At 36.3% G+C, this 15,474-nt stretch overlaps 1 long non-coding RNA gene across 1 annotated transcript; it reads left to right on the top strand.

Moving 5' to 3' along the window:
• The first annotated feature begins 8,879 nt into the window (after nt 1–8,879).
• LOC133515854 (uncharacterized) lies at nt 8,880–15,173 on the top strand. Its single transcript, XR_009799097.1, has 2 exons — nt 8,880–10,996; nt 11,423–15,173. It is a non-coding gene; the product is annotated as an uncharacterized LOC133515854 (long non-coding RNA).
• Nucleotides 15,174–15,474: the final 301 nt, after the last annotated feature.

Below are 15,474 nucleotides of genomic sequence, written 5' to 3'. Positions count from 1 at the left end.
GAGAAATATTAGATACTTAAATAATGCCTTCTAGTGGTAGTGTGTTAGCTGAGACTGAATCTCCACTAATAGATTTAGTGCCTTCCACGTGCTTTATTTCTGATTATTTTGGTTATGCTTTCTAGGATTTTTGTTTAATTCTAGCACAATGTTTTTGTATTGATGAAATGTATTAAGTTTATAAAAATAAAATTCAAATGTGCCTTTTAAGTACATGTATGAACACGTTTTACGTATCTAAAGCGTATGGTTATAATTAGGTTCAAGCAAGTAACAAACAAAACATTCTCTTTATTTTGTCTAGGTACAGTCACTATTTGTTCATTTTCACCACTGTAATATTTTCGTTTTTTTGTTTTAAATAACAGCTAGTTTTCACGAATCACTGCCATAATTGACTTTCCTTTGTGTGAAATCTGATTATTTGGTTAATTTTTGTGTGATCTCGGAATTATATTAAAAGTATATTCTTTAAAATTGTGGCAAACATTACTAAATACATTTCCTTTGTATACTCTGCTTATTATTTTTATAGTGATTCATCTTACCTTCAAAGATTAACAGAGCATTTTACCATCACTTACGAACACATCCGCTTTTTAACTTTAGAAAATAGCAAGAAGCCCATGTCTGGTTAAATAAAATTCCATAAACTGGGTTGGATTTTATGTGTTAACCAAAATTTGGCTTCCTAGCTCTTCCAGAATATAAATATTCTGTGTAACGTTCGTAAGTGACACTGGTGGAATATCCTCAACTGCTGCTAAAATATATCTGACACTAATTTCAGTCCCTACTTTTTTCAGTAAAATTCATCACCTCCAGAAGAGGATATCAGTTGCTTCTCTTCAAGGACTACACATTCTCAGCTACATTGAAACTATCCACGCCTCCGAAAATCCGGTGGATCTGTTCCACACACTGGTCCAAAGGTTGTCGGGCTGCTGTTGTGATGTTACATGATGAAATTATCAGCGTTAATGATTCGCATAACCATCCACCTCAAAAAAAAAATGCTTTGTTATTAAATAACCCCCTCTAAGAACTAGTTGGATCTGTTTTACCCACTGCTCTGGTCGAGTTCACAAACATCTTTACATGTCGACCTTCAAAAAATATTTTTTTTTTATCATACTTGCTCGAAAAACATCTTATTTCATGCAGGTGTACTGAAGGACAAAGGCCTAATTTGTTCCCGCGGAGGTTATGGTTTGTGAAAAAAAAAGTTATGACTCCCTAGGGACTTATAGCTTTTTTTTAATTATGTCGCTTAACCAATTAGCATAAATGAGTTTTATTTTTAAAATATTGACGTTTATAATTTAATATTTTTGTTCATATTTAAAATTATTTAATTTGATTCATTTAACAGCCGTTTAAAATATTTTTAAATAATTTTCAATCGTGGCTGAATTCTGAATAAGTCTGTGCATTCGATGCCTGACCTGTTAAGAAATTACAAAATGGCGGACGAATGTTTGATATGTCACCGTATTTAGCAATTATTTCGCTTAAAATTTAGTTGTACCTTATTGTCAGTGTCTTCTTACTCATAATAATGATGAATGTGTGCGAAATGTCAGTAGAGTTTTCTATTGTGTGATCTCGGAATTATATTAAAAGCATATTCTTTATGTCACCTGTTTTAATTGAAATGTATGGGTTAGGAAATTATTTGTTATTTAATATCAAGACCTTCGATTTTTACTATCGTCTGTATGCGCTAGTTTATATGTATATATATATATATATACTAAGATCGTATCGACCTTAAGTCATTATTTACACTTTTTTTTATATTGAAGGGTAGAGTACCAATTTGATCTAATTACGAGTACACAGCATGACTTTGTTGGCATTAGCATTTTTTCTCCCTCCACGTAGCTCATATAAAAAAAGTGGCAAAACCTATAAGTATATGCGCTGAGTGAGCAGAAAATAATTTTATGTTGTAGTGAAATTCATCACATCTAGAAGAGGAAATAAACTGCTACTTTTGAGAGATTATACATACTCAGTTACACGGCATGGCTTTAAATCTACGAAGACCCGCTGGGTTTGTTCGACACATTGGTCCAAAGGCTGCCGGGCTACCGTAGTTATGTACCAAGACGAACTGATCACCGTCAGCGATGTTCATACTCATTTGCCTTCGAGAACCAACATATCTTAGTACTCTCTATAAACCATAGAGCTAGTGCACACTAAACCAGGGCCAGTAATATTTGACCACTGTAATATATCCTCCACTCCACATAGCCATTTGTACATTTTTCTTTGTTTGTGCAATAAAGTTTAAATAAAATAAATAAATAAATCCTCCTCAGTCCCAGAGTAATTTCTGCTCTTTTGAATTTGAAAACTTATTTTATGCTATAAAAATACATTGAGACTTAGGAGGATATATATCTGACCGGACAGGAATTAGTATTTTAGTCTGATAAAATAATGGTAAGAGAAACGTTTGTAGGAAATCCTCATATGGTTATTCTTTCCCCGAACAAAATAAAATATATTTTTCTTACCCCACCTGCCCGGCTGCGACTGGCAGTAAGTCAAGGAGCCACAGTACAAACTCCCCTTGTTTGCCCCCATAGTAGAAAAAACCGGCATGCATAAATAAATCATTACTTAATGAAAAATGAATGTTTTATTGCTTTTAAAAATATATATGTAAAAAACCATTCTCAGAGAATAGTCTTCTTCGCGTCTCATGATATGCCCGTACCATCTCAAGCAGGATTCTTGAATGTTGTTGGTAATGGGTGCCGACCGCCAATATTTATTATATTATATGAGACAAATCGTCTAAAACAAGTCAATCAACATGTCTCTATCACTGAACCGTGAACTGTAAACTGAACCGTTTCAATGATCGCACATTTTTCAGTTCAATTCGTCACTTCGAAGAAAGGGAATCAACTGATTCTTTTCAAAGGTTACACATTTTTCGAGTATCGACGTCAAACCAGAGACACCAACATACGCTGGAAGTGTTCTACAGGCGCCAAACATAAATGCAGAGCTCGCATGATGATAGACGATGGCCGAATTGTTTTCTTGAATGATCTACATAATCATCCACCGCCAAGATTGATCAACTGGGGCATTCCATAAACATGATTTCGATTTTCTAAAACAACTTGTATTTTTTTATATGTCTCAAAGGCCATGAGTATAATTATTTTTGACAACCTTTTTGTCTAATAAATGTTTTAAATTTTACATATAAATATATAATTGGCTGGCTGGTGCAATGATTGTCAGCCTGGGAATTGAGATTTAGGTTTTTGAATAAATTTTTTATAAAATATTTTGTTTCAATATGTTTACAATGATCGTTCGAAATAGGATAGTCATAAAATTATCGTCATTGTGTTAAAATGTTAAGCAGGTAAAAATAAAGTGACGAATACTTTCAGTGGACTTCGTAATCTCCGCAAAAGGCAAGCGACTGCTCCGCTACCAGGGCTACACGTATTACCGGGAGTACTTGTTGACAGGAGGTGTCAAAGCGCAATGGAGGTGTTCTACTCATTGGACACGCGGCTGCCGAGCTAAACTGAAGACACATGCTGACGAGATCGTGCGGCTTAAGGGCGGCCATAATCATTTACCACCTGACTATTATAGTAGAAGCCCTTGGGAAAAGAGTGTGGAAGCTGAGTAGAGAATTAGACATATGATGAAGATTTGTACATAGGTTGTGCCGTAGTTTGATGAGGTTAGGTTAGTAATTTCTCATTATAGAGACTCCTGGCTTAGCGGCCCGATTCGAAGTATGATTAAGATACGTTTAATATCTCGGAAAGTTCTTTCAAAGATCGATAACTAAACGACATGTCAAAATTGACGTTTATTTCGATTCCGCTTTGATCCCAATAAGATCTATCTACAAAATTTGGTAGTGAAAAGTGACATTGGTTGCCCGAGTCGCACAGTAGGTCCATGGTGACTTTCAAACGGCCTTTGTTATGAAAACAGATATTTTAGAATACCTAAAAAGTTCTTATGACGCATTTTCGAATGGTTTAACCTATTTTTTGGTCTTATATCTGTTACTAGCCCCCCTCTGTAATACGTTTTTAGGGTTCCGTAGCCAAAAGGCAAAAAACGGAACCCTTATTCGTCATGTCTGTCTGTCCGTCCGTATGTCACAGCCACTTTTTCCCGAAACTATAAGAACTATACTGTTGAAACTTGATAAGTAGATGTATTCTATGAACCGCATTAAGATTTTCACACAAAAATAGAAAAAAACAATAAATTTTTGGGGTTCCCCATACTTAGAACTGAAACTCAATTTTTTTTTCATCAAACCCATACGTATAGGTCTTCAAAAATGATATTGAGGTTTCTAATATCATTTTTTTCTAAACTGAATAGTTTGCGCGAGAGACTTCCAAAGTGGTAAAATGTGTGTCCCCGCCCCCCTGTAACTTCTAAAATAAGAGAATGATAAAACTAAAAAATATATATGATGTACATTACCATGCAAACTTCCACCGAAAATTGGTTTGAACGAGATCTAGTAAGTAGTTTTTTTTAATACGTCATAAATGGTACGGAACCCTTCATGGGCGAGTCCGACTCGCACTTGGCCGCTTTTTTTTTAATTCAATCGATTGAGCAGTTCGGGAATGGCACCAGTCACAACAGTATTGATTGTTGTTATTGAACCTTGTTTCTTTTGTTATTTATCTGTTTGTTTGTATACTTTATAACTTATTTTTCGTTGTGTGTTCTTTTGTCGAGCGTTTGACGTATCAGTTTGTTTTAAATTTTATTGTAATTTAGGCTTGTGTATATATTTTTTTAAATATTGTCACTTTGTTAGCTTTAAATTTCATTGGCATAGGTTTACTCGTATTGCTTAAGTTATTTTTTTAATTATTTGTTATTTTCATTGACTTTTCTATGCCCCTTTGCAATACATATATGAGATTAAAATGTATTTCTAATAACGTTTCTCGTCTAGAGATTTTAGAACTAAGAATATATTTTGTATGAATGAATATGTTATTTTATGTAAATTTTTGACGACTTCTTATTAAACAAAATTTTTAAGCAATAACGATTTTATTTTTCAGCGGTTTTCCTCGTCCCAAATAGTGGAAAGCGGCGACGTAAACTACTCCTTCTCAACGGCTACACATACTACAAGAAAAGAGTAAACAGACAGAAGAGCGTATGGCACTGCTCGACGCATATGCCGCGAGGCTGCAATGCAGCTGTAGTGATGCAGAAGGACGTGATTGTAGCTGTGAGGCATCATCATAATCATCTGCCCAGCGACAAAAAACGAGTATTAGTGTCCGAAAACTCCGAGTCATTTGTCTTGCCTGGAAATAATCCTCATTTGTATTTAGCCTCATGAGGCCTGGTGACATCTATAATTTAAACAAACTTGAACTTTAGCACTATACGTATAGAAAAAAGTTACTGGTGAATTTCCAATATGACTAGGAGCTTCCCCTAGACCCATATGGTGGAAAATTTGCTGCCTATGGATGAGGTCTTGGTGGCTCAGATGGCAGAGCGCTGGCTGAGTTCAAGTCTCTGCCAAGGCAGTAATTTTGGCACTTTTAAATTTATTCTAAGTTTAAACGTATAGAGTCCAAACTCCATGTTATATATTTTTATGAGAGGGGCCTTAGGTTAGAGCAATCTCTTCTGGAACTAGAGGTATTTACTCCATAAAATGATGATTTCTATTTAAAAAAAAAGTTGTTTAGATGAGGTTGATCAATAAAATGTAATTTTAAACAATTAAACGGCTTTAATTTCATTTCAAGCAACTTAATTCCGGGGCAAATGTCTTAATAATGCCCTTCAAAATATTAAATGTTGACGTGGGTTTCCAGATCTAAACTATCTTTTTCCGCAAATGCGAAAATTATATTGGAACTACTATTATAGAAATATCACTAAGTAGTTAACCATTACACGGACAAAAAAACCATTTAAAACAGCACTAACGTTTAAATTAAACCATTATAACAGTTTCATACTTATCAAACAAAACAGTAAACTTTACTGTTCCAAAAGACAGTTTTACTGTTTTGAGTAGCTAAAATGTAGTGACAGTTCGTTTATTTGTATCGGTTTTTCAATACTTGGAAATGTTGAAACAGTTAACGTTACTGTTTTGTATTTTACTGTTTCTCAAACATTTGTTGATACTCGTATTCTATAAAACAGTTAATCTTAATTAACTTCACTTTAATGTGTGCTCGATAGATTATATTTGTTTTCAGTGTAGGTAAATAGTTTTACGAGGAAGTTAATAACATTTGAATTAAATTTCAGTACAATTCTTAACAAACCGCCGCGTCAATGGCGTCCCCTGGTTTCACTACAGTGGTTACATCTACCAGAAGCACTACGTGAAAGGCATTAAGACTCGCTGGCGGTGTAACAAGCAAGGCAACTACAAATGCCGAGCTGTCATTTACACCGTGGGCCCAAATGATAAAATTGTGTTAGTTAGAAATGAACACAATCATCTTCCAAAATATAGTTTGTAAGGTTACAACAGACAAAATTGTCATGTAAGCGAACGGATCTCAATTTTCTTAATTCATAAAGCTACTAATACTCGTACTACTTTATTTGGCTGGTAATTAAATGTTTAGAACTGGCGACCCGTCCCGGCTTCGCACGGGTTACACACACCTTAACAAATTATATAAGTACTTAAACCTTCATCAAGAATCACTCTATTGATAGGTGAAAACCGCATGAAAATCTGTTCAGTAGTTTTTAAGTTTATCATGAACATACATACACACAGACAGACGCGGCGGGGGACTTTGTTTTATAAAGGGAAGTGATGATGATATCGGCCGTATTTTAACAATGCTTATAAAATGTAACAGAGATATTATAGATACCGATCGGCGACGTTTGACGGTTGACGACGAGTGCCGTTTTCGGTTAAAAAAATGTCACTTGTGACACTGACAAATTGGTATTGTATCGCTGTGACATCTTATAACAATTGTTCGAATACGCCCGTATATTTTCAAGGTCATCCGTCAATTTTGATTCTATTATGTATTTCTTTTGGCTGAGTAGCCAAACGAAGTAAAGTGATTTGTGAAAGATGGGCTAACCTTTAATTTTTTTATTTCCCTTATTTCATTAACTTAGATTGCCATTCCTCCATTGTTGATGTCATATCGGGCGCAGAGACAATTGAAATCATCATTACCATTAAGTATATAAATATTTAAATCACATTTCAGCCAAAATCTTCACAACGGAAAAAGGCAACCGATGGATCCTCTACAACGACTACACCTATCAGATGCACAAAGTCCACGGCATCAAGACGCGTTGGCGCTGCAGCCGGCAGAGTTCGCACCAATGTCGCTCCGTTATACATACGGTTGACGACGAGATCGTTTCTGTCAAACATGACCACACTCATCCTCCTTGTTAAGACTGACATATCTTGATTCACTTGATTGGTTTACATATGCAGCGTGGAACAAACCTTGCCGCTAACTGACGCGGGTGCGTGCATCGGATTTTACCTATAAGCACCCACGCCAGCAAGCTGACTCCCTGATTAATAATTTATCTGTCATCGTGATTTATTTGGTTAGGGCTTTTAAACTAGGTAACTTAAACTCCTAAAATAACATAGGTAATATATATAGGTAATTTAACGCATTCACTGCCAACGTTTTCGTAGTGCTATACGCGTAGCCGATTCTAGCGTTTTCCCGCTTTGTAGGGGAAAGCGACTACGAACAGAGCGTTCAATGTATTAATGTCAATTAATTCGCATTCCAATAAATTTTTAATAAACGTAACCATTTTTTGTCATATTTAAATTAACCTGATCCCTCTTGCCAAACTATTCTGCAGCGGAGGTTGTCTCCCTGAAGCTGATTGTATTTTGAGTGACATCGCAATTGGTTTCCTGGGAACGTACTTGAGAGTTATTACGTTGATTAATATAAATATTTATCGCAAATTCTAGCCAAATTCGTCACCCGAAAGACAGGCTCACCCTGGCTTGTTTACAACGGTTACACCTATCAGATGCACACAGTCTTCGGAATCAAGACGCGTTGGCGGTGCAGCCGGCAGAGTTCGCACAAGTGTCGCTCTGTGATCCACACCATCGATGACAAGATCGTTTCTGTGAAACATGAACACACGCATCCACCTTGCTAAGACTGACAAGAGTTCGTCCAAACTTTCTACACAAACTTTTTAATGACAAATTGTGGAGGTGACACCATAAGTATCAAATTTATAAGAAAATAATGACGGTTGCTAAGAGACTTCCTCGCGTAAAAGTCGGTGCTGAGCTAGTTGAATCCGGCTACTGTAGAAATCTATCGAATATTCAGTTTTTCACAATATGATAAGAAAGCAAGTCTTTCTTTATACACCTAGCTTATTTGATAGGTACAGACTAATGCCCATTCTCGGAGAAATATCTCTATACTAATGAGAATTAACATTTTCAATTTGTTTCTTAATACATTTATAATAAACGAAAAAAATTTTTAGTATTAGTTTATACCAAAAAAAACCTGATCCTTGCCAAATTTCTGTGCTGGGGAAGTTATATATCCCCGCCGCTGACTGTGTTTTATTTGTTACTGATACTGCGGCGTCTGCGGCTGCTTTCGTAGGAAGTCACTTTATTTGTACGGGTACTAAGACCATAAAAGGAAGTTTGCCTACTATCAAAAGTTCATACTTTTATAAGTGTGAATAGGCTCAAGTTTTGCGTCCATGTTCGCTAGCACGTTAGAAGAAACTGTAAGTTCATATTAAACATTACAAACTTGTGTAACAGAATCAACTAAGAAAGGATATTTTGAAATACACTCTCTCCCCCCCCCCCCCACCCTCTACATTATTTGAAGAATCTTCTTCTCTTCTTCTTCCATCCCTTTTCCCTTTATTTGGGGTCGGGCCACCTCACATATTTGCGCCAGGATGTCCTGTCCTGGGTTGTCTGTTCTGGCAATTGGGCTTGCTTGAGGTCTCCTTGTATTTTTGACCACCAGGTCGTTGGTTTGCGGCCCTTCCTCTTGTTTTGCTCTTGTAAATCTAGCGCTATCTGTACCACAAGATCTTTGCTGCGTCTTTTAATATGTTCGTACCATCTTAAGCGGTTTTCGATGATTTTCTCAGTGATTGGTGCGACTTTAAAGCTGCCTCGGATGAATTCGTTACGAATTTTATCTAGCCGAGTAACACCTCCCGCCCACCTCAGCATCCTCATCTCATTGACATTATTTGAAGAATATATGTTCCAAGTTCCAAGTTCCTAACTTGTACGGTCTTGGCCGTGCGTTCAGTCATACAACAACGCAACAGAAAAGTGAGCAACAAAGACAAAAGAACAAATATATAGCGCAACAAGAAACAGTGTCCTTAAAATTATATTTAGCTTGTAAGATTTTTATCATTGTATGTATGTTAGTCTGTAAGTATCTATTGCCCTTAATTGCCTGAAAATAAACTATATAGACTTTTTTGTTTTTAAAATACTCAGGTAAATATTTGAATTTCATTACAGCCCAGATAGTCACTCGCGAGAGAGGCCTCCGATGGCTCCTTTACAAAGGTTTCACCTACCAGAAGCACACATCCAATGGCGCCAAGACTCGGTGGAGGTGCAGCCGGCAGGGAACGCACAAGTGTCGCTCTGTTATCTTCACCATTGATGACGAGATTGTTTCTGTCAGACATGAACACACGCATCCACCTTGTTAGGCTTGTTAACTGACAGAGTACAACGGATACAAGTACCAGAAGCACAATGTCGCTCCATCCAACATGAACATACAAATCTACCTTAAGAGACTCATTCATCATCATTTCATTCACTGGTTTATTTTCAAATGTGCAGCTGTAAAAATGGTCATGACAAGAGGTTTTAACTTTACTACGCATTAACTCGGCCTTTTATTTGGTGTCAATATTGATTAAACAAATATCTATGATCAAAAAACTTTGCATTACCTCACAAATCACTATTGCTTACATTTTGGTCAGCTTCAACAAATCTGTAGGATCTTCTTCTATTTATAATCATGTAAGGACATTATTACGATAACTATATTTACGTTTCAGTCATGTTCTTGCCATCGAAGAAAGGCCGTCGACTTGTCATACAAGGGTACTCATTCTACAAGCATACCACCGGTTATAGAACTAGATGGCGCTGCGCAATGCACTTTGGTGGATGTCGAGCGGTCGCCTTCACAATAGGCGACGATTTGGTTAATGTTAAAAATTATCACAATCATATAGCTAATAACAGTAACAATAGTGTCTGCAATACCGTCATGTCTAACACATCGATGTCTTCTATTGTGTAATAAAGAATATTTTTACTACAGTGTTTTATGTTCTACGCATAGGTAAAACGCTTTATTAATATTTTTGTAAGAGGAGTATTTTATTGTAATGAGTCCGGCTGTTGTAATTAAAAGCTTACCGGTATTGGAATAGTAAAGCTTAACTATTTAGTATATTTATTTTATTAGAGTTCACTTATATATTTAATAAGACTATACTTATTGAATAAAGAAATATACTCGTATTTTGCATTTCTCTGCCCTAGCGATCTCAGGACATTCTGAGGTACCTATTTTTTTATTAATGTTTATTTTACCATTTTTTTTTATTAACTTTATAGAAATGCAATCAGTTCAAGTGGCACTTAAAAGGCCAAAACAATTGCACCGACTAAAGTTTATAAATGTAAATTAATTATGGCATGTTTATTATTCATAATAAATGATTTTCAGTGTTCTTCAAACGCTCGCAAAGAGGCAATCGTCAGCTAGTGTACAACGGATATGCCTACAGCCCCCGACCGGTAAAGAACGGTAAAGTCAGATGGACTTGCTCCACGCGCGGGTACGTCGGGTGCAAAGCTGTCATTTATACAGTCGATGATATCGTGATGACAGTGAAACATGGCCATAATCATTAGCATTGAACGATACATTAAGATGTACGGTCAAGTATGATAACTTTCACATTTTATACTATACGTATAATAAATATTCAAATTATTTATTGATGTTTTTACTGTTAAGCCCGGAAAAAGTAGGTAATGCAATCTGGACTGCACTAATTAAATGTGAAAGAGCAAATTGATAGCCCCCATAGCATCATAAAAGCTGACAGCATTTCCCCGCAGTATCACAATACTTTCGTCAAGCGAGCAAACTAGATACGAGATAGATTACCTACCTATTTCACATTTACATATTACGGTTGAAAATAAAGTTATCTGTCTGTTAGGTGTAGGTATACTACTCGGTTTTATAGTACTTATTACGCAAATTACGCTTCAGTTTGTATAGTGCGGTGATAGTAAAGTAAGAAAATGACGTTGAAACTTCCAAAAGATTCTATAAGCCTCTTTCTATTTCAGTATCCTACAAACTGTCAAAGCGGGGCAATCGACAGCTAGTCGTCGGCGGATACCCGTTCTCCGCGCGACCAGAAAAACACGGGAAGGTCAGATGGTACTGCTTGACCCACGTGCCTCAAGGATGCAAGGCAATTATTTACACCGTAGAGAATATTATTGTGTCAATAAGGAACGAACATAATCATGATTTTCGGAACAGTCAGTGAAGTGAGGAAGAGTGAATGATTAAATTATAACCAATATAACTAGCCATATTGTAATTGTATTGTAGACCAGTTTCTAAAAACAAACTACTGTATTAAATTATTACGACAAAACACTGATTCTTAAATAAAACTAGGTCATTTCTATTGTACATAATTAAAGTACCTTACTTAGTTTCTAAGAATTTCAGAATCAAATTTCATTCATACCAAATATTTCTGAACCAAGAAATCTTGTGTCTCGTACTATTTGGACCGACAAAGTGTTGCGTTATTTATGCATTTCTTTTCTTATTAATTACAGTTGAAAAGAAAGTCTATCCACTATTTACTCGGTCTCGTAGTCCAGTAATGGTAAAGTAAGAATATGACTTAGGAACTTTTGAAGAATTCCAAAATCTTATTTTTATTTCAGTCTTCTATAAACTGTCAAAGCGGGGCAATCGTCAGCTAGTTGTGGACGGATACACGTTTTCCGCGCGACCCGAGAAACATGGGAAAGTCAGATGGTACTGCTCCACCCACGTGCCTCAGGGCTGTAAGGCCTTTATTTACACTATCGGGGACGATGTGGTGTCAATAAGGAACGACCATAATCATGAGTTTCGGAAAACAGTATGTGCTATGAAGATTAGTAAAGAGTTTTTAAATCATACCTAATATAACTAGCCATATTGTTATTGGCCAGTGTTTTATGAATAATTGTATTTACTTTATTGCAATAAAACACTGACAATGTTTTTTTTTTGTTTTTTTTTTTAAAGTAACTATTAGTAGAGTCTGTGCGGAAAGAGAAGAGTCGTGGAAAGTATGGGACTCAATACATTCCACGACTCTTCTCTTTCCGAACAGACTCTATGCTTCCGTTTATTAAGTTTCATGCCGGAAAATTAGAAAAATCACGTTAAAACACTTCTATTAGATTCTAAAATCATATTTTGATTTCAGTGTCCTACAAACTGTCGAAGCGAGGTAATCGTCAGCTAGTTATAGACGGATGGACGTTTTCTGCGCGACCAGCAAGGCACGGGAAAATCCGATGGTACTGCGCCCACCATGCGACTCACAAGTGTAAGGCCTACTTGTATACCATAGATGATGAGGTTGTCAGATGTGATAATGTGCATAATCATTCACGCCCTACGGATAATCCCAGTGACAGTTCCTCCTCTTCGCTTATGAATAGACTTAATTAAAAAAAGAATTGAAGAAATATGTTCTTAACTTATTTTTATGACTTAAATGTTGACCCGGGTATGTCCTTAAACTACGTCCAAAAGAGAGGTATGGGCAATGTGAATGTCATCTCGCCTTATGTGGTAGGGCACAGCACAGCAGATGCCATTCCAGATCTAGAGCAGAGCCCAACTGGGGAAGTACCTCCACCTTACAGAAAACCGCAGCCAAATAACACTTGACCCTACTCATAGTGTTGTGTTCCTGCCGGTGAGCAAGGTTGCCAGAGCTCAACGAGGGGGGTGGGGTTAGGGTCGGCAACGCGCATGTAACCCCTCTGGAGTTGCAGGTGTACATAGGCTATGGAGACTGCTTACCATCAGGCAGGCCGTATGCTTGTTTGCCAACGACGTAGTATAAAAAAAATGTTATAAATTACTTCCAAAAATGTTGTATGTGACAGTTGCTCCAAAATTAACTGTCATCGGGATCATCACTGGGAGCGCGAGTTATAAGAAGAAGTATGCTGCTTAATATGAGATGTGTTGTTATGAATGAACAATTATCAGATTGTAATGTACGATGTATATGTTTCGGGTAACGTTAAAACGTTAATTAAACTCAAGTTTACCCTGGTATAACTAGTATTACCCGAGCATTTTCGGTAAAGTCGGAAAATTTAAACAACATTAATATCTGTATTCGGCGTTTACCCGTACACATCTGGGTCTAGCCAACACTGGCTGGGTACGATACTTAAATACACCTACGTTTATGTTATAGATTATTATTTTATTTTGTAAGTGTAAACGTAAATTCGTCCATAGCACAAGTTCTCCGCGTGACCAGCATAACATGGGAAAGTTTGATGTACTACACGCTCGATGTACAACTCATAAGTGCAAAACACACTTAAATACCGTAAATTTTTCGTACTAAAGGATCATAGTAGTTACCATGGTAAGAGTGATTCTCTGAGAATATGTCTCCGGTTATGCTAAATTAGGAATGTTCATTAGAAATTTAATGATATATTAAATATGTTAAAAACGGATCACTCTCGTATTTTAAGTCGAAAACGCTCGATATGTTTCGCTTCGTACCGACTTCGATTTCGACTTAAAATGCGTGAGTGACCCGTTTTTAACATATTTAAAATGTTTGTGTCTCACGGAAGTTCTGTTATTAACATTTTATTATAATAAAAAACCTACGACGTCCATATCCTTTGCCAGAACAGACCGGCTCATTCGTAGGCCAAAGAATAAGCATCGCCATTCAACGAGGGAAGGTAACCAGCCTTATGGGCACCCTTTCAAAGGTGTAAATTATAGATTACATTAGTAAGGGATAAGTTAAACTTTATATTATGACGTCATTATTGTTAGTCTCCAGACGTTGGTGTGGAGATTGACACCAGATACCGAGTTACAGTTGTCAGGAATATAAATAATATCCATTTCAAAATGTGTTTTGACTGTTTTTAAACCCGTTTATTTAAATTTCCCCCTTGAGTGATTTCTCATTAAAATTCCCTATTTCACGTGTTTTATTTTAATACATATTTAGACTTATTGAAAATATAGCAATAATAACAAATTGCTCGAATATTCACCCAATAACACAACATACATATGAAAGTAAATGCTTACATCAATCTTAAACTAAGTAAGTATCTTACAATCCAATTCTTGCTTCCATTTAGTCTTAATTATTGCTCACTTATTTCTAGTATTTAATCGTTACAGTACAGTTCATAATGTCAGGAAGAGGCAAGCGTCAACTAGTATTCGATGGGTTCACCTACTACGCGAAACCCCGCGACGGCGCCCATAAGCTACGATGGTGTTGCTCGACCCACCAACGACGACATGGTTGCAGGGCCGAGATTTATACTTACAAGGACGTGATAATTTCGGTGAAAGGACCGCATAATCACGAGGCTCGTTATCCGAAATTAGAGAACTGGACGATATAGGACGGATTAGGTATTTGAGCCGAATGCAATACCTATACTTATCGCGTCAAATGATGGTCTCTATGATACTTAGTATTTATATGGAGTAGCGAAAATGTTTGAAGATATTTTTGAAAGTTTAGCACATTAATTTATTTGGCACCATAACAGATAATAACAATATGGTAAATACATATACATAATTACTTTTTAATTAAACCCAGCCAAATGGGAACTGAAAGAACTGTCATAGAGACCACCAGATGTTTTCTGGCTAGATGTAATATATAGTGCCTTTCAAATATAAATTATACAGGTTAAATCGACGCATACGCTTATTGGCTTATGCCCGTATAGATATTAAATATAGGTACTTTTAATCCGTTGGTTTCGAAATACACCACTTTTGAATTAACATTGATCGTTTTAGTGTGCCCTTTTTAAAATTATATGTGTTGTGTAATGTAGCTGCGTAAATAGCAGTATACCATATTTCCAGTTATATTTTGTAAAAATTATTTATACTCGTGACAGTCTTAGTTTTAATTGATTACAGTAAAATTTATAAAGTCAAGGAGAGGCAAGCGTCTACTAGTATACAAGGGTTTTACCTACTACTCGAGACTCCGCCCGGGTAAAGACGTCAGTGAAGATAAGCTGCGATGGTGTTGCAGTACTAGCCAACGTCAACATGGATGTTTAGCGACTGTTTATAC

The sequence above is a fragment of the Cydia pomonella genome, chromosome 3 (assembly GCF_033807575.1).
Source record: "Cydia pomonella isolate Wapato2018A chromosome 3, ilCydPomo1, whole genome shotgun sequence".
Classification (NCBI taxonomy): Eukaryota; Metazoa; Arthropoda; class Insecta; order Lepidoptera; family Tortricidae; genus Cydia; species Cydia pomonella.
This window is presented reverse-complemented; position numbering and strand designations above follow the sequence as displayed.